The sequence below is a fragment of the Bos indicus genome, chromosome 3 (assembly GCF_029378745.1).
Source record: "Bos indicus isolate NIAB-ARS_2022 breed Sahiwal x Tharparkar chromosome 3, NIAB-ARS_B.indTharparkar_mat_pri_1.0, whole genome shotgun sequence".
Classification (NCBI taxonomy): domain Eukaryota; kingdom Metazoa; phylum Chordata; class Mammalia; order Artiodactyla; family Bovidae; genus Bos; species Bos indicus.
The window spans coordinates 79,285,960-79,309,413 of record NC_091762.1 but is presented as its reverse complement, the minus strand read 5'-3'; the positions used below and the strand labels follow the sequence as shown (position 1 = coordinate 79,309,413).

The window sequence follows — 23,454 nt, the reverse complement described above, 5'->3', positions numbered from 1 at the left end:
CAGAAAGGAAGAGCTGTCTGAAGAAAAGAGGAAGATTAACATCTTTGGAACACTTACTATGTGCTAGGTGTTTCACAGTCTTTTACATCCTCACACAGAAACTCTGGGGAAAATTATTGCATTAAATCAAAGATATGCTGTCCATAAAAAAATTCAGTCATCTGTCCAAAGTCATATGACTTATGGGGCAGGGTCCAAATTTGAACTCAAGCTTTCACAACTTGGGATCTTTCCACAAACAACAGCCTTAGAATACTCCAGATAAACAGGTGAATGTTACACCTGATATCTTTTAGACTTCCACTTTACAAACATTTCTTAGCAAACTGAGAAGTTCCACACAATGGAACTAAGATATTCATCTCTGCTTGCTAACTTGAATGTCCCTCTGAGTGCATCACTGGAGCCCTTTACATGGATATAAAAACATTTAGTAAAGTGGAAAGCACTGTGTTCATGGCAGCCATCCCTATAGTACTTTTTAGTAATAATAAAGTTGATTGCAGAATGAAAATAACAAGGAAAACTAACATGCTCTGGTATAAACTCCTAATCATATGAATATTAAAATCCAACAAAATACATATTGAGGACATTTGCTCCTTTGCACAAACACAGGCATCCAGAGGAATATCTTCTCTCTAGTATTCTGGCCTTTACCTTGAGCCATGTAAGACTTTCAAGAGTGACCAGCTAAAGCCAACGGCTTCCTTGAATAAATTCATTTTCCGGTGATTTTGGTTCCCCTCTTCACAAGATTTCCTGAGAAACTGATTATGGAAGGGAATATTACCCATTTAGTTCTGGGCACTCAGTCAGTACTCAGACCTCATTCCTGGCTGCAGCCTGGAACATCACTTCTGACTGGATTCACTCCTCTTTGCCTACCAAGGAGAGATTAGCCAGTTCACTGCACTTTATCAATTATGGGCTGCTGATTTATCCAGTGTTCTCATTTCACATGTGAGGGACAGAGATTTGGAATGACTTCCCTCTGCTCACATAGCTGTTGATAGAATGTGGGCTAGCATCCACATTTGACTCCCAGTCTAGAACTCTTTCCATTCCCCAGTCACTCATTTATTAAGACATTCATCAAACATGCCTACACTGTATAAGTAGCTGTGACCACAGGTGAATTAAGATGTAGACTCTGAGCTCAAGGCCTTTACCCTTTTTTTATGTTTTTGGTTTCCAGAGGGTCTGAGTTCCATTAAGAAGAGGACTCTATGCCAGGGCACTGTCTCTACCCTGGATGGATTGGGCAATCACAACTGGTCACATACTGCTCCATTTCTGGTATCCAAATGTATTATTCATAAATGGGTTATTTTCTAGTTTTCTAAAATTTTTATTGGGGTTTCTCACCCAAACATGACATTATTGATAAGTAACAGTTAAATGGGTGCGCTCTGAAGATCAAGCCACTAATACCTCAGAATGACTCCATTTTTTCCCTAGTAGAAAGTAACATGGATATGTATGCATGTGTGTGCCTGTGTGTGCACAGGGTATAATACTCTGAAACACTCAGAAGAAAATTGTTCATGAATGGGCCACAGTGCAAGCCTACAGATATCTTCTAGACCTCACAGTGACTTCCACATATACCTGACTACCGATATTAGGTTAGCCGATTTTAGTCAACTGATAATTTTTTAATAATTTAAGAACACTTTCCCCCCATTAATTTAAGGACCCATTTTGGAGCTTCTTCATTTGACCAGCAAGTATTTCCTGAGAGTCTGCTGTATTCCCAGTCTGTAAAGGTTTGCGTTTTGTGAGATTGAATCAGAGATCATGGTCCTTAGCTAACATTTAGGAGAAGGCAATGGCAACCCACTCCAGTACTCTTGTCTGGAGAATCCCATGGATGGAGGAGCCTGGTAGGCTGTGGTCCATGGGGTCGCAAAGAGTCTGACACGACTGAGCAACTTCGCTTACACTTTTCACTTTCACGGATTGGAGAAGGAAATGGCAACCCACTCCAGTGTTCTTGCCTGGAGAATCCCAGGGACGGGGGAGCCTGGTGGGCTGCCGTCTATGGGGTTGCACAGAGTCAGACACGACTGAAGCGACTTAGCAGCAGCAGCAGCAGGTAACATTTATGCTTCTTGTAGCTGTCATTCTTGCTCCAGCATATCCTGAAGTAAAGCAGACTCATGATATCTCCACATCACAGAGGAGGAAGCTGAGGCCCAGAGAAGCTTATTGACATGCTAAGATCCTCAGTACTAGTGAGCAATAGAGCTGAGGCTACATTGCCAGTCTTTTTGCCACCGGAAAGTGTTCTTTTGTTTTAACTACTCCAAATTACCTGCCCATTTCAAAAACAAGGGAGATATTAGAGAAAAATGTCTGCAAACACGTAAGTGTGACCTCATGATAGAATAATAACAATGAAATGAAAATGTTAAAGTTCACTTTAAGTGCTACCTAAAACTAGGTCAGGAATGTATTCCACAGCCTAGGACATAAATAAGTTCCTTTCCCAAATGACAGGTTTGGTTTTTACACCCATTAGTTACAAAGACCTTTTTCTTACAGGGATCCCTGCTCAACTTCTCCTAAGGAGTGCCTATATGGGAGAAATACAAGTAACAGCTTCACTGGGTGTTTATAACTTGAGAGAAAGCTCTGCTAAAGTTTGGCACTTACTACTCATCCAACTGATTACCTTTATCTGGGAAGTGTCACCCAGAAGCAGGGAGAGATTAGGACACAGCTTCACAGGGAGAAAATGGGGAAGGCTAAACTGCTTCCAGATTGCATTTCACTGTCCCTGCACTTGTTTCTGGAGGACTTGAGAAGGTCCTGAAACAGAAGGTACCCACTGACTTTGGAGGCAGGAGCTGATGGAAATGCACAGTTCATCCACAAGCCAGACGCCCTTATCATCACCCACTAACTGGGTGACACGTATGGGACTCTTCCCCATGGGTTTCCACATTTGTCAAATGAGCAAGAAAGACAAAGAATTACAGATTGCCCAGTTTTGTAAGTTTCCCCGAAGATCACCTTGTTGTGTTAGGGGCTTCCCTGGTGGCTCAAATGGTAAAGAATCTGCCTACAATGTAGAAAACCTGGGTTTGATCCCTGGGTCAGGAAGATTCCCCTGGAGAAGGAAATGGCAAACCACTCCTGTATTCTTTCCTAGAGAATCCAATGGACTGCTACATATTACGTGGGCTATGATGCCATGCAGCATGGGAGAATCTAAAACTCTGGTCTTTTGGCTCTTGATCACTATATTTGATTTATTTTCAGCAGATGACATTAAAATTAGCTTGCATTTGCTGAGCCGATCTGGATGGGCAGCAGTGGATGGAAACAGGGAGTGGCCTGGGCAATGGCAGGAATTAGAATAATAATCCTTTGCATTTTACAGATTACAGCTTTCCTGCACATTGTGTCATTGGATTCCTGCAAGTCTTTCAAGGGCATGTATTCTTAGCCCAATTTGACAAATGCAAAAATTTATATTCTGAAAGGTTAAGTGATGGCCAGAGTTCACACACATACACACACATACACCAAATGGTGGCAATATAAAAAGTAGAATGTTCATGTTGATTCCCATAACATTGTAAAGTAATGAGCCTCCAATTAAGATAAATAAATTAATTAAAATAAATAAAAATTAACGAAAAAAAGTCCAAAACCCTTGTTGTCTTATGCAACATACTAGAGAGTGATGGGAACCTACCAGAAAGATTTGTAGCTGTATTCAGATATATGTGACTGTTTATAGCATATTATTGACATGGGTCTCTGGTATTTTATACTTTGTGGGGTTTTAGAACTTCTCATTTTTTGGTTTCTCTCCGCTATTTCCTCTTGATCTGTGTAGCTCTTTCAGTTTACCACTTAGGTACCACTTCCTCCAAGAAGTCCCCAAGACTTTGTTAGGTGACCATTCTGTAGTCTTGCATGGTATCCAGTGATTATCACTACTTCATCTTCATGCTTAAATTACCCATATGAGAATATAACTGTCTAGGCACTAAAACTAGTTATTTATAAGTCATCCACTAATGTTTATTCTTTCACCATTTAACCTCAACATAAAGCACGATAGACTCTGTCTGGATAAATATTTCTTGAATAAATGCTGCATCATCTACTGTAGCCAAAAGGGAATTTTGCTTCCACGTTACCCTTGGGGTAGGAGGAGATAGAAAGCTCTTTTAAAGCCATTTAAAACAGTACCATTTCCAGGAGGAAGCTCTCAGGAAACCAAACTCTAGCCATTTGCCTAAAATGTTTGGTTATTCCCAGAAGTAAGACTTTGAGTTGGGTGAGGACTAGAAGTGTGATAAGGATGGAAATTAGTGTTTGTGTAACTATATGGGGAAAGAGGTGAAAGGGGTTATTTTGGGAGTTACTGGAAAACTTACCCATGACACCCTGCCTGCTCATATGTCTGGTGCTATTGCTGGGAACCAAGCTTCATACCAATCCACTAACCGTCAGATATCAGTTTCTGAGAAGAGACTTGAACTTGCTGTGTGGTTATTTGTAACTATATCTTCCTGTTCTGTGCCAGGTTGGAAGACCCTACAATACCACTGATTTATGTTATCAGAACCACGTATATAGAGAGTATGATAAATATGATAGATGATAAGCAAGGTCTAGGACTCACAAGTCATGTAAATATAGAACCCAGCACTTTAACATAGAACCTGTATATCCCAAATCCTTTCAAGTATCTGGAAATTAATGAATGGCTAAGTGTAATCGTCACAGAAAATGAATTAGTTGAGTCTTGACAATGAGGCCATTTCTGCAATGGCAGAATCTTAAAGGACTCGTAGTGCTTGACGAGAGTTGATATTACAGACACTGTGCTAAACTTCCAGTGAAAGCAGTTCCAGGCAACGTGTAAACCAAGGAGCTTGGCTGTGTTCCACTTAAACTTTATTTACAAAAATAGGAAGTGGACTGTGTTTGGTTCCCCAGAGTTTCCTGATTCTGGTATAAATTACAGCTAGCAATTCCTAGTTTTACAATTTTATTTCCCTCTGAAAATCCTTCCTTTATTCTCCATTGCCTACAAGCTGGTGGACAAATTTCTTAACTCTGTTCCAATCTGAGCAGTACTTTTATGCTACCTGATAGCTTATGTTCTTTTTCTTCTCATTGTGCTCCATTCACATTGTTCTGTGCTAATAATACCATACTTAATGCTTTCTGCTTAACCAAATCCTATCCATCCTTTGTGGAAGAAGTTCTCAAATAGGGTAGAGGGATTATATTAGAACCATCTGGAGAGCCTTTTGACATTAAACATAGTGCTTATCAACCACCATAAATTCTGACTGGCCCAGCGAGGAGGGGGAGAGGGCTTAAGAATGTATAGCTTAAGAATGCTCCCAAGCTTATTCAGGTGATATGCACCCTCCCCAAAACCACTGTTCAATGGCATTTCTAAAATCCCACTTCCTCCAAGAAGCCTTCCTTAACCACTTTAGCCCACCCAGCTTTCTTCTTTTGGAGCCCATTAGTCCTCTTTTGGCAGCCCACTCCAATACTCTTGCCTGGAAAATCCATGGACGGAGGAGCCTGGTGGGCTGCAGTCCATGGGGTCGCGACTGAGCGACTTCACTTTCACTTTTCCCTTTCCTGCATTGGAGAAGGAAATGGCAACCCACTCCAGTGTTCTTGCCTGGAGAATCCCAGGGACGGGGGAGCCTGGTGGCCTGCCGTCTATGGGGTCGCACAGAGTTGGACACGACTGAAGCGACTTAGCAGCAGCAGCAGTGGTCCTCTTTGACCAAAAAATTCATTTTTAGCACTTACTGTATTTTTGTTTTTTGTTTAAGCATTTCATACACCTGCTATGATTGTCGTGCTGCTGCTAAGTCACTTCAGTCGTGTCCGACTCTGTGCGACCCCATAGACGGTAGCCCAACAGGCTCCCCCATCCCTGGGATTCTCCAGGCAAGAACACCAGAGGGGGTTGCCATTTCCTTCTCCAGTGCATGAAAGTGAAAAGTGAAAGGGGAAGTCGCTCAGTCGTGTCCAACTCTTCGTGACCCCGTGGACTGCAGCCTACCAGGCTCCTCCATCCATGGGATTTTCCAGGCAAGAGTACTGGAGTGGGGTGCCATTGCCTTCTCCGATGATTGTCCTAGGTGCTGGATTATAGCAGTGAACGGGATAGTAAAGACCCTTCTCTCTGAAGATTACAGTCTAGTGACAGAGAGAGGCAATCATCATGTGCCCAGAAGAGTGGAGAAGATACTTTCAGATAACAGAAAGAAAACAAGCTAATGGGATAAAGAGTGATCAGAGAGGGCAACTGGAAGGATAAGAAGGTGCTGTGTTTGATAGGAGAGTCAAAGGGTTTTACAGCATCTATAACTGAACTCAAATCTGAGTGTAGCGACCTCAGGGAAGGGAATTATAAGCCAAGGGAACAGCACAATTTTATCTTTCCTTTCTCTGAAAATACTATTGAATGTATAATTTTAGAGTAGTCAGCCTCAGAGATAGTTAAGAACAGTTCCCTCATTTAGGGCTGCCAAATAAAATGCAGGATGCCAGCTAAAACTGAATTTCATATAAATAACAAATAATTGTTTAGTATAAGAACTAAAAGATTACTTGTCTGAAATTGAAATTTAACTGGCTGTCTTTGTTTTGGGGTTTCTTTTCTTTTTTTTTTTTTTGTTTAAATTAGACACTTCTACATTTTACTCATAAGAAAAGTAATCCAGGGCAATTTATGTTTGATATTATCCAGTTGGAGCTGAGTTGGAACAAACTCTGAATCTAAAGCAGAAGCAATTCAATTTGATGGTGATATGTTAGAAAATCTTACATTGTTTCATGATTGTCTCCTTAGGTAGTAATTTGTCTCCCCCACTACTCCTTAAAAGCATGTTTCCTGTGATTTTTATTTTTTTGTCATACACTAAGTGCAATATTAGATACTTAATTCATTCTTTTTATCCCCCTTCTGTTGTGAGCCTGCAATAGAAATACTGATCTGAATGCAAAGGGGACATGGCCTCTGCTCTACAGACAATAGGAAAAATAAGTTTATATAAGTTACTTTTAATCAGCTATAACTATGATTAAGGGTCACCAAGAATGTGATGTCGGTGCCATCTGAGCAGGGAGAGAGGGCTTCCAGATGTGTGATTCAAGGAAGACTTAAAGTAGAAGGTAACATCTGACTTGGGGCTTGATTGATGGCAAGGATTTCAATTAGGGATTACAGAGAACATCGTCTAGGCAGAGAAAACAGCACAAACCAAGACAGAGTGGTGAAAATAACAGTACTTATTTGGGGAACAAATCAATCTCTGTGTTTGCAACTGAGATTAGGTAAAGGAGAAGAGTAGGTGATGTTAGACTTGGGTTATAAAGAACTGAACATCAAATAAAGGTATTTGGATGTATTAGAAAAATCATGGGAGTCATTAGAGATGTTTGAGCTGGCATTTGATGTAATAAGAGCCATATATGAAGAAAATCTATCTTTTGATGGTATAAAACATGGAGACCAGTGAGAAAGTGACTGCAAAATTGTTGGTTAAATGAGGGCTTGACTATAATTTATAATGAGAGAAAGGAAAAGATGGGACTAGATGCAATAGATATTTTTGAGGTAGAACTCACTGAACTGCCAACTGGTGGGTTATAGAAATTAAGAAAAAAGGACTCCTGGGAGATAAAGCTGAGATTTTAAGGTGGTACCATTAATAAAATAGAAGTCAGGGAAAAGGGCGGATTGTAGGTAGGAAGAAGACAATGGCTTTATCTTTTTAAACATTGCATTATAGAACTTCACACCTATGAAAGTCATTATGATTATGTCCAATCCCTTTGTCTCACTGAGAAGAAAATCCAGTAAGAATAAATAACTTGCCTATGATTGCTCTGTAGGTTAGCAAAATAACCAGTTTGGGAAATCAAATGCCCTGAACAGTGTTTATTCCATAAAATGACCAATTTTATGATAAGTCTGAGTTTGTAGAAGTAGAATAATAATGTGGTAAGTTGCATTAGTCAATTGGAGATGTAGATGTGGCACTTCAGTAAAAGATCAGGGCCAAAAATTTGGGAGCTATCAAAATGAAAATAACATTTAAAGACGTGGAAGTAACTGGGATCGCCAAAGGAGAGATTAGAGTTGCTAAGTTAAGTGTGACATGTCCATGGATACTAAGGAGTACCCACTAAATTTCACATTTAGGGGGCCACTGGTTCTTGAGAGAGAGGGAACACAGTTGCCATTGAAAGAGAGTAGAAGCAGGACTAGGAACATTGAAGTTCGATGGACTGATGAAGAAGTGGAACTAGAACTTAAAGTTATTTCTCTGGAAGGTGGCAATAAAAGAAAGTTGGGATAATGTTGAAACAGGACCTAAAGAAAAACTTTTATGTTGTTGTAGGATGAGCGAAACATATATGATCGCGTAGGTAAAAACAGTGAACGTCATGAATAACAAATGCTAAAGGGGTAAATGAGTGAGGGTGTGACTGAAATTGGGCTGGCTCGGTGGTAAAAAATTCACCTGAAATGCAGGAGACGTGGCTTCGATCCCTAGGTGAAGAAGATCCACTGGAGAAGGAAATGGCAACCCACCACAGTATTCTTGCCTAGGAAATCCCATGGACAAGAGCCTGGCGGGCTACAGTTCATGGGGTCACAAAAAAGTTGGACATGATTTAGCGACTAAACAACAACAACAAAACAACAACACATAACTGAAATCAGCAAGGTCCTGGGTGGGCTGGGGGTGGAAATTGAGATGGAAAAGAAAAACAAAGCAAAATGAGGAGGGACACTAAAACAGATAGGTAAACATGAAGATAAAGAAGCCTCCTGAGGCATAAAAGGGGTGAAGCTGTGGAATTCAAATTGACCTTTATCTTACCAGTGAAGTAGGAAATTGGATCTTTGGTCAAAGTGAGAGGGTAGATAGATCTGGGAGTGGAAATTTGTGAGCAGTGGGGATGTTTTCATATAAAACTATGGGAAATCGGTAGGGAGATGATAAAACTGCACTTAGAACCCTGCTGAGATTAGAGTAAGGCATTTGTGGTAGATTTAATTAACCTAGGGTGGATGCTTTTCAGCTATAGCAGAAGAGAAAATATAAACTATGGGAATTTCCCAGGAATTCCCAGGTAGTGGGGGATACTGTTGTTTTATTTATTACTGTTGATGGGATTCATGTTAGATGAAGATTCAAGCAGACTGGGCAGGGTGGGGATAAGTGAAGGGCAAAGGTCAGATTTCCAGGATTGCCTTTATACTAGGATTTCTAATGGCTTTTGCACACATTATTTCATCTAATCCTCATTATGAGTAATCATAACCTTTTGAAGCAACTTTATGAAGCAACCTTTATTTCCCCAGTTTTACAGGTAGAAATCCTTAAAGTCACACTGAACAAGCAACTGCTCAAAGACTCACAGTTGTAAATGTCAGAACCTTTTCTTCTTCAAGCCATGTTGGCTTTGCTCTCTTAGCCATGAAAAACTACAAAACTGGGCAGATAAGGTTGAGGTTAGTTGAGGAATTTCAGAATTAAAGGTAGAACACTGCCCACTGAGAAGTTCCAAAGGGAAATAGAGTATTAGTCGCTCAGTCATGTCCAACTCTTTACAACCCTATGAACTATAGCCCACCAGGCTCCACAGTCCATGGGATTTCCCAGGCAAAAATACTGGAGTGAGTTGCCATTCCCTTCAAGTGGTCTTCCCCACCCAGGGATCTAACCTGAGTCTCCTGCATTGAAGACAGATGATTTATGCTCTGAGCCACAAGGGAAACAGACATGATGGAAAAAACAAGATGATAGTGATAGGTGTCAAGGCCCAAGAAGTTAGAGAGTTATTTTTCCCCAGAAACATTTTATTGAAATGCAATAAAAGTGCACACATCGCAGGTGTAGAAGTCAGTGAATTTTTATAAAATTAATATACCCATGCAGTCAGTATCCACAACAAGAAAAGCATCATTGTCAGCCCCACAAAAGGGCTCTCTCAAATCCCCTCCTAGTCACAACCCCCCTCAAGGTAAGCACTATCTTGACTTCCAACATCACAGATTCATTTTTCCCTCTTGTGAACTTTACATAAATTACCTCATATTTTTATGTGCTTTTTAATATTTTATTTCTGTTGTTTGACATTTACATTTATGAGATTCATCCCTGTTGTTTCACGTGGAAATTGCTCTGATAAACACCATCAGTTCAGTTCAGTTCAGTCGCTCAGTCATATCCAACTCTTTGCGACCCCATAAATCGCAGCACGCCAGGCCTCCCTGTCCATCACCAACTCCTGGAGTTCACCCAGGCTCACGTCCATCGAGTCAGTGATGCCATCCAGCCATCTCATCCTCTGTCGTCCCCTTCTCCTCCTGCCTCCAATCCCTCCCAGCATCAGAGTCTTTTCCAATGAGTCAACTCTTCGCATGAGGTGGCCAAAGTACTGGAGTTTCAGCCTTAGCATCATTCCTTCCAAAGAAATGCCAGGGCTGATCTCCTTCAGAATGGACTGGTTGGATCTCCTTGCTGTCCAAGGGACTCTCAAGAGTCTTCTCCAACACCACAGTTCAAAAGCATCAATTCTTTGGCGCTCAGCCTTCTTCACAGTCCAACTCTCACATCCATACATGACCACAGGAAAAACCATAGCCTTGACTAGACGAACCTTTGTTGGCAAAGTAATGTCTCTGCTTTTTAATATGCTATCTAGGTTGGTCATAACTTTCCTTCCAAGGAGTAAGTGTCTTTTAATTTCATGTCTGCAGTCACCATCTGCAGTGATTTTGGAGCCCAAAAAAATAAAGTCTGACACTGTTTCCACTGTTTCCCCATCTATTTGCCATGAAGTGATGGGACCGGATGCCATGATCTTCGTTTTTTGAATGTTGAGCTTTAAGCCAACTTTTTCACTCTCCACTTTCATCAAGAAACTTTTTAGTTCCTCTTTTCTGCCATAAAGGGGTGTCATCTGCATATCTGAGGTTATTGATATTTCTCCCATACCACCTTGCAAACCTTATACCACCTTCTCTAGCAGTCAGAGAATCTGATTATGTAAGACAGAGAAACAAAACATTATTAATCTTTCTTTTCTTTTTCTTAATTATTTATTTTAATTGGAGGCTAATTACATTACAACACTGTAGTGTTTTTGCCATACATTGACATGAATCAGCCATGGGTCTACATGTGTTCCCCCCTCCCACGTCCCTCCACATCCCATCCCTCAGGGTCATCCCAGTGCACCAGCCCTGAGCACCCTGTCTCATGCATCAAACCTGGACTGGTGATATATTTCACATATGGTAATATACATGTTTCAATGCTATTCTCTCAAATCATCTCACTCTCACCTTCTCCCACAGAGTCCAAAAGTCTGTTCTTTACATCTGTGTCTCTTTTGCTGTCTCGCATACAGGGTTATCATTACCTTCTTTCTAAATTCCATATATATGTGTTAGTATACTGTATTAGGCTCAGTGAACTCAAAGATTGTTTTTTAAATCTCTATTTTCCTAGCACCACATATGTGTATGTGTGTGTATGTGTGCAAAGAATAAGTTAAGCCCAAACCCCAAATAATATTTTTTAAATTATTTATTTTACTTTACAATATTGTATTGGTTTTTCCATACATTGACTTGAATCTGCCACGAGTGCACGTGTGTTCCCCATCCTGAACGTCCCTCCCACCTCCCTCCCCATCCCATCCCTCTGGGTCATCCCAGTGCACCAGCCCCAAGCACCCTGTATCATGCATCAAACCTGGACTGGCGATTTGTTTCACATATGATATTCTACATGTTTCAATGCCATTCTCCCCTATCATCCTGCCCTCGCCCTGTCCCACAGAGTCCAAAAGACTTTTCAATACATCTGTGTCTCTTTTGCTGTTTTGCATACAGGGTTATTGTTACCTTCTTTCTAAATTCCATATATATGCATTAGTATACTGTATTTGTGTTTTTATTTCTGGCTTACTTCACTCTATATAATAGGCTCCAGTTTCATCCACCTCATTAAAACTGATTCAAATGTATTTTTTTAATGGCTGAGTAATATTCCATTGTGTATATGTACCACAGCTTTCTTATCCATTCATCTGCTGATGGACGTCTAGGTTGCTTCCATGTCCTGGACATTATAAACAGTGCTGCGATGAACATTGGGGTACACGTGTCTCTTTCGATTCTAATTTCTGTATGCCCAGCAGTGGGATTGCTGGGTCGTATGGGAAGGAGATCCAACCAGTCCATTCTAAAGGAGATCAGCCCTGGGATTTCTTTGGAAGGAATGATACTAAAGCTGAAACTCCAGTACTTTGGCCACCTCATGCGAAGAGTTGACTCATTGGAAAAGACTCTGATGCTGGGAGGGATTGGGGGCAGGAGGAGAAGAGGACAACAGAGGATGAGATGGCTGGATGGCATCACTGACTCGATGGACGTGAGTCTGAGTGAACTCCGGGAGTTGGTGATGGACAGGGAGGCCTGGCGTGCTGCGATTCATGGAGTCGCAAAGAGTTGGACACGACTGAGTGACTGAACTGACTGACTGACTGGCTGATGGGAATTCTGTTTCCAGTTTTTTAAGGAATCTCCACACTGTTCTCCATAGTGGCTGTACTAGTTTGCATTCCCACCAACATTCCCTTTTCTTTGCACCCTCCCTGGCATTTATTGTTTGTAGACTTTTTGATAGCAGCCATTCTGACCAGCATGAGATGGTACTTCATTGTGGTTTTGATTTGCATTTCTCTGATAATGAGTGATATTGAGCATCTTTTCATGTATTTGTTAGCCATCTGTATGTCTTCTTTGGAGAAATGTCTGTTTAGTTCTTTGGCCCTTTTTTTGATTGGGTCGTTTATTTTTCTGGAATTGAGCTGCATGAACAGCTTGTATATTTTTGAGATTAATTCTTTGTCAGTTTCATCATTTGCTATTGTCTCCCATTCTGAAGGCTGTCTCTTTACCTTGCTTATAGTTTCCTTTGTTGTACAAAAGCTTTTAATTTTAATTAGGTCCCATTTGTTCATTTTTGATTTTATTTCCATTACTCTGGGAGGTGGGTCAAAGAGGATCCTGCTGTGATTTATGTCAGAGTGTTTTGCCTATGTTTTCTTCTAGGAGTTTTATAGTTTCTGGTCTTACATTTAGATCTTTAATCCATTTTGAGTTTATTTTTGTGTATGATGTTAGAAAGTGTTCTAGTTTCATTCTTTTAAAAGTGGTTGACCAGTTTTCCCAGCACCACTTGTTAAAGAGATTTTCTTTTCTTCATTGTGTACTCTGCCTCCTTTGTCATAGATAAGGTTTCCATAGGTGTGTGGATTTATCTCTGGGCTTTCTATTTTGTTCCATTTATCTATATTTCTGTCTTGTGCCAGTACCATACTGTCTTAATGACTATGGCTTTGTAGTATAGTCTGAAGTCAGGCAGGCTGATTCCTCCCATTCCATTTTTCTTTCTCAAGATTGCTTTGGCTCTTCGAGGTTTTTTGTATTTCCATACAAATTGTGAAAATATTTGTTCTAGTTCTGTGAAAAATACCTTTGGTAGCTTGATAGGGATTGCACTGAATCTATAGATTGCTTTGGGTAGTATACTCATTTTCACTATATTGATTTTTCTGATCTATGAACATGGTGTATTTCTCCATCTATTTGTGTCATCTTTGATTTCTTTCATCAGTGTTTTATAGTTTTCTATATATAGGTCTTTTGTTTCTTTATGTAGATTTATCCTAAGTATTTTATTCTTTTCATCGCAATGGTGAATGGACTTGTTTCCTCAAATTCTCTGTTTTCTCATTGTTAGTGTATAGGAATGCAAGGGATTTCTCTGTGTTAATTTTATATCTTACAACTTTACTGTATTCATTGATTAGCTCTAGTAATTTTCTGGTGGTGTCTTTAGGATTTTCAATGTAGCGGATCATGTCATCTGCAAACAGAGAGAGTTTTACTTCTTATTTTCCAATCTGGATTCCTTTTATGATAGTGGGTACACTTGTCTTATTCAGGACTTTAGAGGAAATGCTTTCAATTTTTCACCATTGAGGATAATGTTTGCTGTGGGTTTATCATATATGGCTTTTATTATGTTGAGGTATGTTCCTTCTATGCCTGCTTTCTGGAGGGTTTTCATCATAAGTGGATGTTGAATTTTGTCAAAGGCTTTCTCTGCAGTTATTGATATAATCATATGGGTTTTATCTTTCAATTTGTTAGTGTGGTGTATCACATAGATTGATTTGCAAATGTTGAAGAATCCTTGCATCCCTGGGATAAAGCCCACTTGGTCATGATGTATGATCTTTGTAATATACTGTTGGATTCTGTTTGCTAGAATTTTGTTAAGGATTTTTGCATCTATGTTCATCAGTGATATTGGCCTGTAGTTTTCTTTTTTGTGGCATCTTTGTCTGCTTTTGGTATTAGGGTGATGGTGGCCTCATAGAATGAGTTTGGCAGTTTACCTTCCTCTGCAATTTTCCGGAAGAGTTTGAGTAGGATAGGTGTTAGGTCTTCTCTAAATCTTTGGTAAAATTCACCTGTGAAGCCATTTGATCCTGGGCTTTTGTTTGCTGGAAGATTTCTGATTACAGTTTCAATTTCCGTGGTTGTGATGGGTCTGTTAAGATTTCCTATTTCTTCCTGGCTCAGCTTTGGAAGGTTATGCTTTTCTAAGAATTTGTCCATTTCTTCCAAGTTGTCCATTTTATTGCCATATAGTTGCTGATAGTAGTCTCTTATGATCCTTTGTGTTTCTGCGTTGTCTGTTGTGATTTCTCCATTTTCATTTCTAATTTTGTTGATTTGATTCTTCTCTCTTTTTTTCTTGATGAGTCTGGCTAATGGTTTGTCTATTTATCTTCTCAAAGAACCAGCTTTTAGTTTTGTTGATTTTTGCTATAGTCTCCTTTGTTTCTTTTTCATTTATTTTGCCATAATTTTTATGATTTTTTTCCTTCTACTAACCCTGGGGTTCTTCATTTCTTCCTTTTCTAGTTGCTGTAGGTGTAAAGTTAGGTTATTTTTTTAATTTTTCTCTTGTTTCTTGAGGTAAGCTTGTATTGCTATGAACCTTCCCCTTAGCATTGCTTTTACTGAATCCCATAGGTTTTGGGTTTTCATGTTTTCATTCGTTTCTATGCATATTTTGATTTCTTTTTTTATTTATTCTGTGATTTGTCAGTTATTCAGAAGTGTGTTGTTTAGCCTTCGTATGTTTGTATTTTTAATAGTTTTTTTTTTCCCTGTAGTTGACATCTAATATTATTGCATTGTGATCAGAAAAGATGCTTGAGATGATTTCAATTTTTTTGAATTTACCAAGGCTAGATTTATGGCCCAGGATGTGATCTATCCTGGAGAATGTTCTGTGTGGACTTGAGAAAAAGGTGAAATTCATTGTTTTGGGGTGAAATATCCTATAGATATCAATTAGGTCTAACTTGTCTATTGTATTATTTAAAGTTTGTGTTTCCTTGATAATTTTCTGTTTGGTTGATCTATCCATAGGTGTGAGTGGGGTATTAAAGTCTCCCACTACTATTGCATTACTGTTAATTTCCCCTTTCATACTTGTTAGCATTTGCCTTACATATTGTGATGCTATGTTGGGTGCATATATATTTATAATTGTTGTATCTTCTTCTTGGATTGATCTTTTGATCATTATGTAGTGTCCTTCTTTGTCTCTTTTCATGGCCTTTATTTCAAAGTCTATTTTCTCTGATATGAGTGTTGCTACTCCTGCTTTCTTTTGGTCTCCATTTGCATGAAATACCTTTTTCCAGCCCTTCACTTCAGTCTGTATGTGTCCCTTGTTTTGAGGTGGGTCTCTTTAGACAGCATATATAGGGGTCTTCTTTTTGTATCCATTCAGCCAGTCTTTGTCTTTTGGTTAGGGCATTCAACCCATTTACACTTAGGGTAATTATTGGTAAGTATGATCCCATTGCCATTTACTTTGTTGTTTTGTGTTCGAGTTTATAAACCCTTTCTGTGTTTCCTGTCTAGAGAAGATCCTTTCGCATTTGTTGAAGAGCTGGTTTGGTGGTGCTGAATTCTCTGTTTTTGCTTCTCTGTAAAGCTTTTGATTTCTCCTTCATATTTGAATGAGATCCTTGCTAGGTATAATAATCTGGGTTGTACATTTTTCTCTTTCATCACTTTAAATATGTCCTGCAATTCCCTTCTGGCCTTAAGAGTTCCTGTTGAAAGATTGGCTTTTATCCTTATGGGAATCCCCTTGTGTGTTATTTGTTGCTTTTCCCTTGCTGCTTTTAATATTTGTTCTTTGTGTTTGATCTTTGTTAATTTGATTAATATGCATCTTGGGCTGTTTTGCCTTGGGTTTATCCTGTTTGGGACCCTCTGGGTTTCTTGGACTTGGGTGGCCATTTCCTTCCCCATTTTAGGGAAGTTTTCAACTATTATCTCCTCAAGTATTTTCTCATGGCCTTTCTTTTTGTCTTCTTTTTCTGGGACTCCTATGATTCGAATGTTGGGACATTTAACATTGTCCCAGAGGTCTCTGAGGTTGTCCTCATTTCTTTTAATTCTTTTTTCATTTTTCCTTTCTGCTTCATTTATTTCCACCATTCTATCTTCCACCTCACTTATCCTATCTTCTGTCTCAGTTATTCTACTATTGGTTCCATCCAGAGTGCTTTTGATCTCAGTTATTGCATTATTCATTATTGATTGACTCTTTTTTATTTCTTCTAGGTCCTTGTTAAACATTTCTTGCATCTTCTTAATCTTTGTCTCTAATCTATGCATCTGTAACTCCATTTTGTTTTCAAGATTTTGGATCATCTTTACTATCATTATTCTGAATTCTTTTTCAGGTAGACTCCCTATCTCCTCCTCTTTTGTTTGATTTGGTGGGCATTTATCATGTTCCTTTACCTGCTGAATATTTCTCTGCCTTTTCATTTTGTTTAGATTGCTCTGTTTGTGGTGGCCTTTCGGTTCTCTGGAAGTTTGTGCTTCCTCTTTATTGTGGAGGTTGCTCCCTGTGGGTGGGGTTGGACAAGTGGCTTGTCAAGGTTTCCTGATTAGGGAAGCTTATGTTGGTGTTCTGGTGGGTGGCATTGGATCCTTTCTCTCTGGAGTGCAATGAAGTGTCCAGTAGTGAGTTTTGAGGTGTCTATGGGTTTGGTGTGACTTTGGGCAGCCTGTATTTTAATGCTCAGGGCTATGTTCCTGAGTTGCTGGAGAATTAGCATGGTGTGTGTCTTACTCTGAAACTTGTTGGCTCTTGGGTGGAGCTTGGTTTCAGTGTAGGTATGGAGGCTTTTGGATGAGCTCTTGTCAATTAATGCCCCCTAGAGTCAGTTCGGAGAAGGCAATGGCACCCCACTCCAGTACTTTTGCCTGGAAAATCCCATGGACAGAGCCTGGTAGGCTGCAGTCCATGGGGTCGCTAAGAGTTGGACACGACTGAGCGACTTCACTTTCACTTTTCACTTTCATGCATTGGAGAAGGAAGTGGCAACCCACTCCAGTGTTCTTGCCTGGAGAATCCCAGGGGTGGGGAAGCCTGGTGGGCTGCTGTCTATGGGGTCGCACAGAGTCAGACATGACTGAAGCAACTTAGCAGCAGCAGCAGCAGCAGCAGGAGTCAATTCTCTGGTGTGTCTTGCTCTGAAACTTGTTGGCTCTTGGGTGGAGCTTGGTTTCAGTGTAGGCATGGAGGCTTTTGGATGAGCTCTTGTTGATTAATGCTCCCTGGAGTCAGGAGTTCTCTGATGTTCTCAAATTTTGGATTTAAGCCTCCTGCCTGTGGCTATCAGTCTTATTCTTACAGTAGCCTCAAGACTTCTCCATCCATACAGCACTGATGATAAAACATCTAGGTTAATGGTAAAAAGATTCTCTACAGCGAGGGACACCCAGAGAGGTTCACAGAGTTACATGAGAAGAGAAGAGGGAGGAGGGAGATAGAGGTGACCAGGAGGAGAATAGGGAAAATCAAAAGGAGAGAGACCAATCTAGCCAGTAATCAATTTTCTATGTGTTCTCCACAGTCTGAAACACCCAGAGAGGTTCATGGAGTTACATAAAGAAGAGAAGAGGGAGAAGGGAGATAGAGGTGACCAGGAGGAGAGGGGCAGTCAAAAGGGGAAAGACCAATCTAGACAATAATCAGTTCCCTAAGTGTTCTCCACTGCCTGGAACACCCAGAGAGATTCACAGAGAATCTTTAGTAGAGAAGAGAAGGGGAAGGGAGGAGATGGAGGTGACCTAGGGGAGAAAAGGGAGAGTCAAAAGGCGAGAGAGCAATCAAGTCAGTAATCACACCACTTCTTTCAAAGAGAATGGGCTGCCTTTCTGGGTTCCCAGTGTCCGCTAGCATTCAGAAGTTGTTTTGTGAAAGTTGCTCAGCATTCAAATGATCTTTTGATGAATTTGTGGGGGAGAAAGTAGTCTCCTTCTCCTATTCTTAGGACCGCCTCTTTTTACCTTTCTCTTCTATGTGCTTTCTTGGGGTATATAGTTGGGAAGACTTGATAGATATGTATCTGATATAGACAAAGTCTTGCTAAATTGCATTTAGATGTGATTTGTATAAAATATATAAGAAAGTTCTTTATGATCTATTCCATAGCACTGCATACAGTCTTATCCTCAGAAAAGCAGGCTCAAAATGTTCTATGAAATTTATATAAACATTGTCAACTCAGTAAAGAGGATAGGGTTCAATGAGTGTACTGGCATTTTGAAAGAAAAAAGATGTATTATTGTGACAGTTGGGATTCACTGGACTATTCTTAGTTGTTTGGAAATTACTTACACTGAGTCCTGGAAGAAGATTTAAGGAAACACCAGTTGCCATTTGGTCGTTTCTCTCCGGGAAGGCCCTACGTTAGCCATGCTGCAATCCAAATATAAATAACTGGATACATTTTAAGATACATGACACAATGTTCTGAAAAATAATGCCTCAGAAATTTAGATGAGTACGTGATTAGCATGGCAAGGAGGTTTAAGAGAACTCCAAGTTACTCACTTCCCTTGAGACTCAGTTTCTTCTTCTATAAAATGGAAATAATGCTCCATCTCACTCTATGGCTTCCATGAGAATCAGATGATGGATTTATGAGAAAGCACTTTGCAAACTGTAAGGTGAGTATTTGGTATGATTTGTACAGGCTACTTTACAGACTTTTCAGTTGCTCATTGCACACTAAAGAGAAGGAAGGATACCCAGATTGGAAACATCACAGATTATCTAGCAGGGGGATGAAGAGCTATGCCTTTGGGGTCAGACAGTCCTGGGTGGGAGTATAGCCTCTGCCATGGACTGGTTGCCCTGTGGCCTCAGGCAAGTTATTTAACCTTCTCCACCCACAGATTCATTTCTAGAGTAGAGATAGTCACACTGCTTACCTTTGGCAATAAGAGTAGATAATTGTCAGCAAAACACTCCTCGTGGCACCTTACACATAGAATACACCCAGTAAATAGTCAGTTACTGTAATTTTATAACAACAGCATAATAATACTATAATACCTTCAAGTAGCTACTTGGTGCTATGGATATATACAGGGCATCTTAAAAATGTTGATCTCTTGGGGCACTGGTTTGTGGTTTCATTATTTAGAGGACCCTCTGCAAGGTTGAGAGTAGAGAACGGGCAGGGGACCAATGAGGCTGGTGGGCACTGGCAGGATTCAGGATTCAAAGGCACCTCCTATGGGATGGCTTCTGATGAGATGAACGGCTCTCTCCCTCTCCAGCCTACTGCTCCAGGTAAGCTCTTATCCTCTACTTCCTCATGAGTCAGAATAGTAGAATATCAGAGCTAGAAGAAGCCCTGGATATCATCTGTCTCAACACTGGATTTGCTACAGAAATGGAACTGAGAGGCTGAGGGGCTTACTGGATGAACTGGTGATAAAACTGGGACTGGAATCCAGATCTCCCTGCTCCCAGTTCAGAAGTCTTTTTTCTACCCTACACCACTCTTAAGAAGTGGTTTCACCTCCCCTCTCTTAGTGCAAATACAGGATTACCTCCTTCAGAGCTGGACCTGAATCTGATTCCTCATGAAATCCCCAGATAATGCTTTGCATGTGATAGTTGCTCAGAAAAAAATATTTTTAAATGGTATCAATTTTCTGGGATACTCTCTCCTAGTGTTCAGTTTTTAGAATCAGGGATCAAACTTAAAGATCATCTTTAAATGACCTGGTTCATTCCTCTCTGCTGCTATATATGCACATATCCACTTTCTAGGGAAAGTGTCCTTCTCTAATTCTTCTGGGCCTACAAGCCATCTTTCTTCGCTCTTTCACTGCTTTGGCATAGAGCTCTATGTTTGTGAGTACAGTGACATAGCACAGCAGAGTGGCCAAGACTGTGAGATGGGGAATTAAGACAGAACAGGGATCTGGCTACAAATTACAAGGTACTTAATGAGTCCCAGTCCATTCTAAAGGAGATCAGTCCTGGGTGTTCTTTGGAAGGAATGATGCTAAAGCTGAAAGACCAGTACTTTGGCCACCTCATGCGAAGAGTTGACTCATTGGAAAAGACTCTGGGATGGGATTGGGAGCAGGAGGAAAAGGGGACGACAGAGGATGAGATGGCTGGATGGCATCACAGACTCGATGGATGTGAGTCTGAGTGAACTCTGGGAGTTGGTGATGGACAGGGAGGCCTGGCATGCTGCGATTCATGGGGTCGCAAAGAGTCAGACACGACTGAGTGACTGAACTGAATGAGTCTAAAGTTATATTTCCTTCCCTGTAAAGTAAGGAAGATAATATCTACATCATACGATGTTAAATGTTAATCATACAGTACCTAGCACAGAGAGTACTCAATAAGTGTCTTAGTTTTAGGTTGTATCAGTTTGCACAGTGATGTGTCTGCCTCCCTTGCCAAACTATGATCTTCTTCAGGTCCAGAACCTTCCTAGTTAACTTTATATCCATGGGGTCTTGGATAATGTTGTCTGGTACATAGTAAATACTCAGTGTTTCCAGAAAGTAGAGAGGAAGAGAAGGCAGGGAGGGAGGAGAGATTCTGAGATGCAGATGAACTCCCAGTCTAAGACACTGAAGACCTGGGTTCAGGCCCAACTCCTCCAGCTCTGAGCTGTGGAGTGTGAGCCCAGTCACTTAGTGCCTGTGAAATTCAGATCCTCCTCCACAAAATGGTATTTGTTGTTTGGTCGCTAAGTCCTATCCAACTCTTTTGCAACCCCATGAGCTGTAGCCCACCAGGCTCCTCTGTCCGTGGCATTTCCCAGGCAAGAATACTGAGAGGGTTTCTATTGGCTCCTCCAGGGGATCTTCCTGACCCAGGGATCGAACCCATGTCTCCTGCATTGGCAGACAGATTCTTTACCACTGAGCTACCAGGGAATCCCCAGCTAAATGGAGGTTTGCTAATCCTCACTGCGTAGCATCCTTAAGTGGATCATTTGAGACCGTGTATGTGAGGATGTTTTGTACATTGAAATGTGCTTCTTGAATTTATGGTGAGAATTCGTATTGTTGTGAGATCTGCCTTCACTGTCTCCTGGATTTTACTATTAATCAGGTAGCCACTGGGCAAGGACCTGGCTATGGAGGAGAAGTCACTGTGTCAGCTGCTTGAGGAACTCTTTGCTTTCAGGATGTTTGCAGTGTGGAAGGGAGGTTAGAATCATGGCCTCCCCCATACCACGGAAGGCAGTTTGAGTGGGCTCTTGGGCAGAGGCCCTTGACCTCAGTTGACCTACCTCTGTGAGTGCCCAGCAGTGGTGGCTGTCTCTGAAATGACCCCTCCCAGCACTGCCAGGCCTGCCCGAGCTCGTCTTTGGCTTGCTGCCTCCTTTGTCAAATGCCACCGGCATCATGTTCTCATTTCCCTCATAACACACATTTCAGAGCAGCAAACTGTATTCCCTGTGACGTAAATGGTACAGTGGCATAGCAGAGGGCAAGGGGGTGGCCAGCTGCGGGCAGAATAGAAAGTCAGGGGCTGATGTCTGACAACCCACTTCCCCGCTCTGAGCCTGCATACAGGACCTGCTCTGGGACTTTCATCTACACCCTCACATACACAAGTTCTCTTTCCTGAGGTCTACATCCCCAAGTGTGTAAGTCTGGGAGCCCCCGGAGAAACACAAATCAAGGGATATTTTGTTATAATGCCTCTTATACAGAGAGCCATAAAGCCTGTAAAAGAGGCTCCTTATTCTAGACACTCCCAGAAGCATTGCCTAATTTCCCCACATCCAAATCCAGATTTCTTTAACCTTCCCTTTTCTTTTGAATGAGGCATTGAAATGATTGTTATACCTGAGTTCTTAACTCTGGAAGCTGGAGAGTTTCTCCACAGTGTTCAGAAGGTTTAGCTCACGTGCATATTGTATTAGTTATCGACGGCCTTTGTAAGAAATTTCACAAACTTCATAGCTTAAAAGGTTTTAGCAGGGATGTGTTCCTCTCTGGAATCTCTAGGGGAAAATCCATCTTCTTGCCTTTTCCAGCTTCTAGAGGCTGCCTGCATTCCTTGGCTCCTGGCCCTCTTCCATATTCAAAGCCAGAAGTGGTCAGTTGAATATTTCTCACATTCCATCATTCGGACACTGACTCATCTGTCTTCCTCTCCCACATTTAAGAACCCTTATACATTAGGCCCACCTAGATAACCCTAAAATAATATTTTTATTTTAGGGTTAACTCGTTAGCAGTGTGTGTGCTCCATCATGTCCGACTCTTTGTGACTCCATCGACTGTAGCCTGCCAGACTCTTCTGCCCATGGAATTTTCCAGGCAAAAATACTAGAGTGTGTTGCCATTTCCTAATCCAGGGCATCTTCCCAACCCAGGGATTGACCCATGTCTCTTGCATCTCCTGCATTGACAGGTGGATTCTTTACAACCGTGCCACCTGAGAAGCCCATTAGCAATTTTATTTTCATCAAGAACCTTAATCCTCTTTTGCCTGGTAGTATAGTATATTTGTAGGTTGCAAGGATTAAGATGCATGCCTTTGTTCTTTCTCCCATAGGTGATGTCAGTATCTCAGGATGTCTCTGCAGTAATGATTGGCAAATATGGCCCTTGGGATGGATACTTGTTTTTGCAAATAAAGGTTCATTGGAACACAGTCACATGCATCTGTTTTTGTATTATCTGTGACTGTTTTCATGCATAAATAGCAGAGTCTAATATTTGCAACTCAGACCATGTGGCTCACAAGCCCAGAATAATTACTATCTGGTCCTTTTTAAAGTTTGTTGACTTTTGCTCTCTAACACTTCATATATCTCTTATTCTAACTATAACTCTAGAGAATATCACACAGGGCCCTTGTGGATGTTTTCTCCATGTTTTTCACTTCCCTACCCCCTATACTGGAGAAGGAAATGGCAACCCACTCCAGTGTTCTTGCCTGGAGAATCCCAGGGACGGGGGAGCCTGGTGGG

The 23,454-nt window shown here is 40.9% G+C and overlaps 1 protein-coding gene across 3 annotated transcripts in view; it reads left to right on the top strand.

Annotated features, from left to right (window-relative positions):
* The window catches only part of PDE4B (phosphodiesterase 4B), a 539,031-nt gene that overhangs the window by 449,808 nt on the left and 65,769 nt on the right, over window positions 1-23,454 (top strand). Inside the window, exon 1 of one of the 3 annotated variants that reach the window (XM_019957311.2) lies at window positions 19,135-19,153. The exons of the other annotated variants lie outside the window; for them this stretch is intronic. The gene's annotated coding sequence lies outside the window, so the exon portion shown is untranslated. Of the gene's footprint in view, window positions 1-19,134; window positions 19,154-23,454 lie in introns of those variants that run through there. 3 annotated transcript variants of the gene reach the window in all.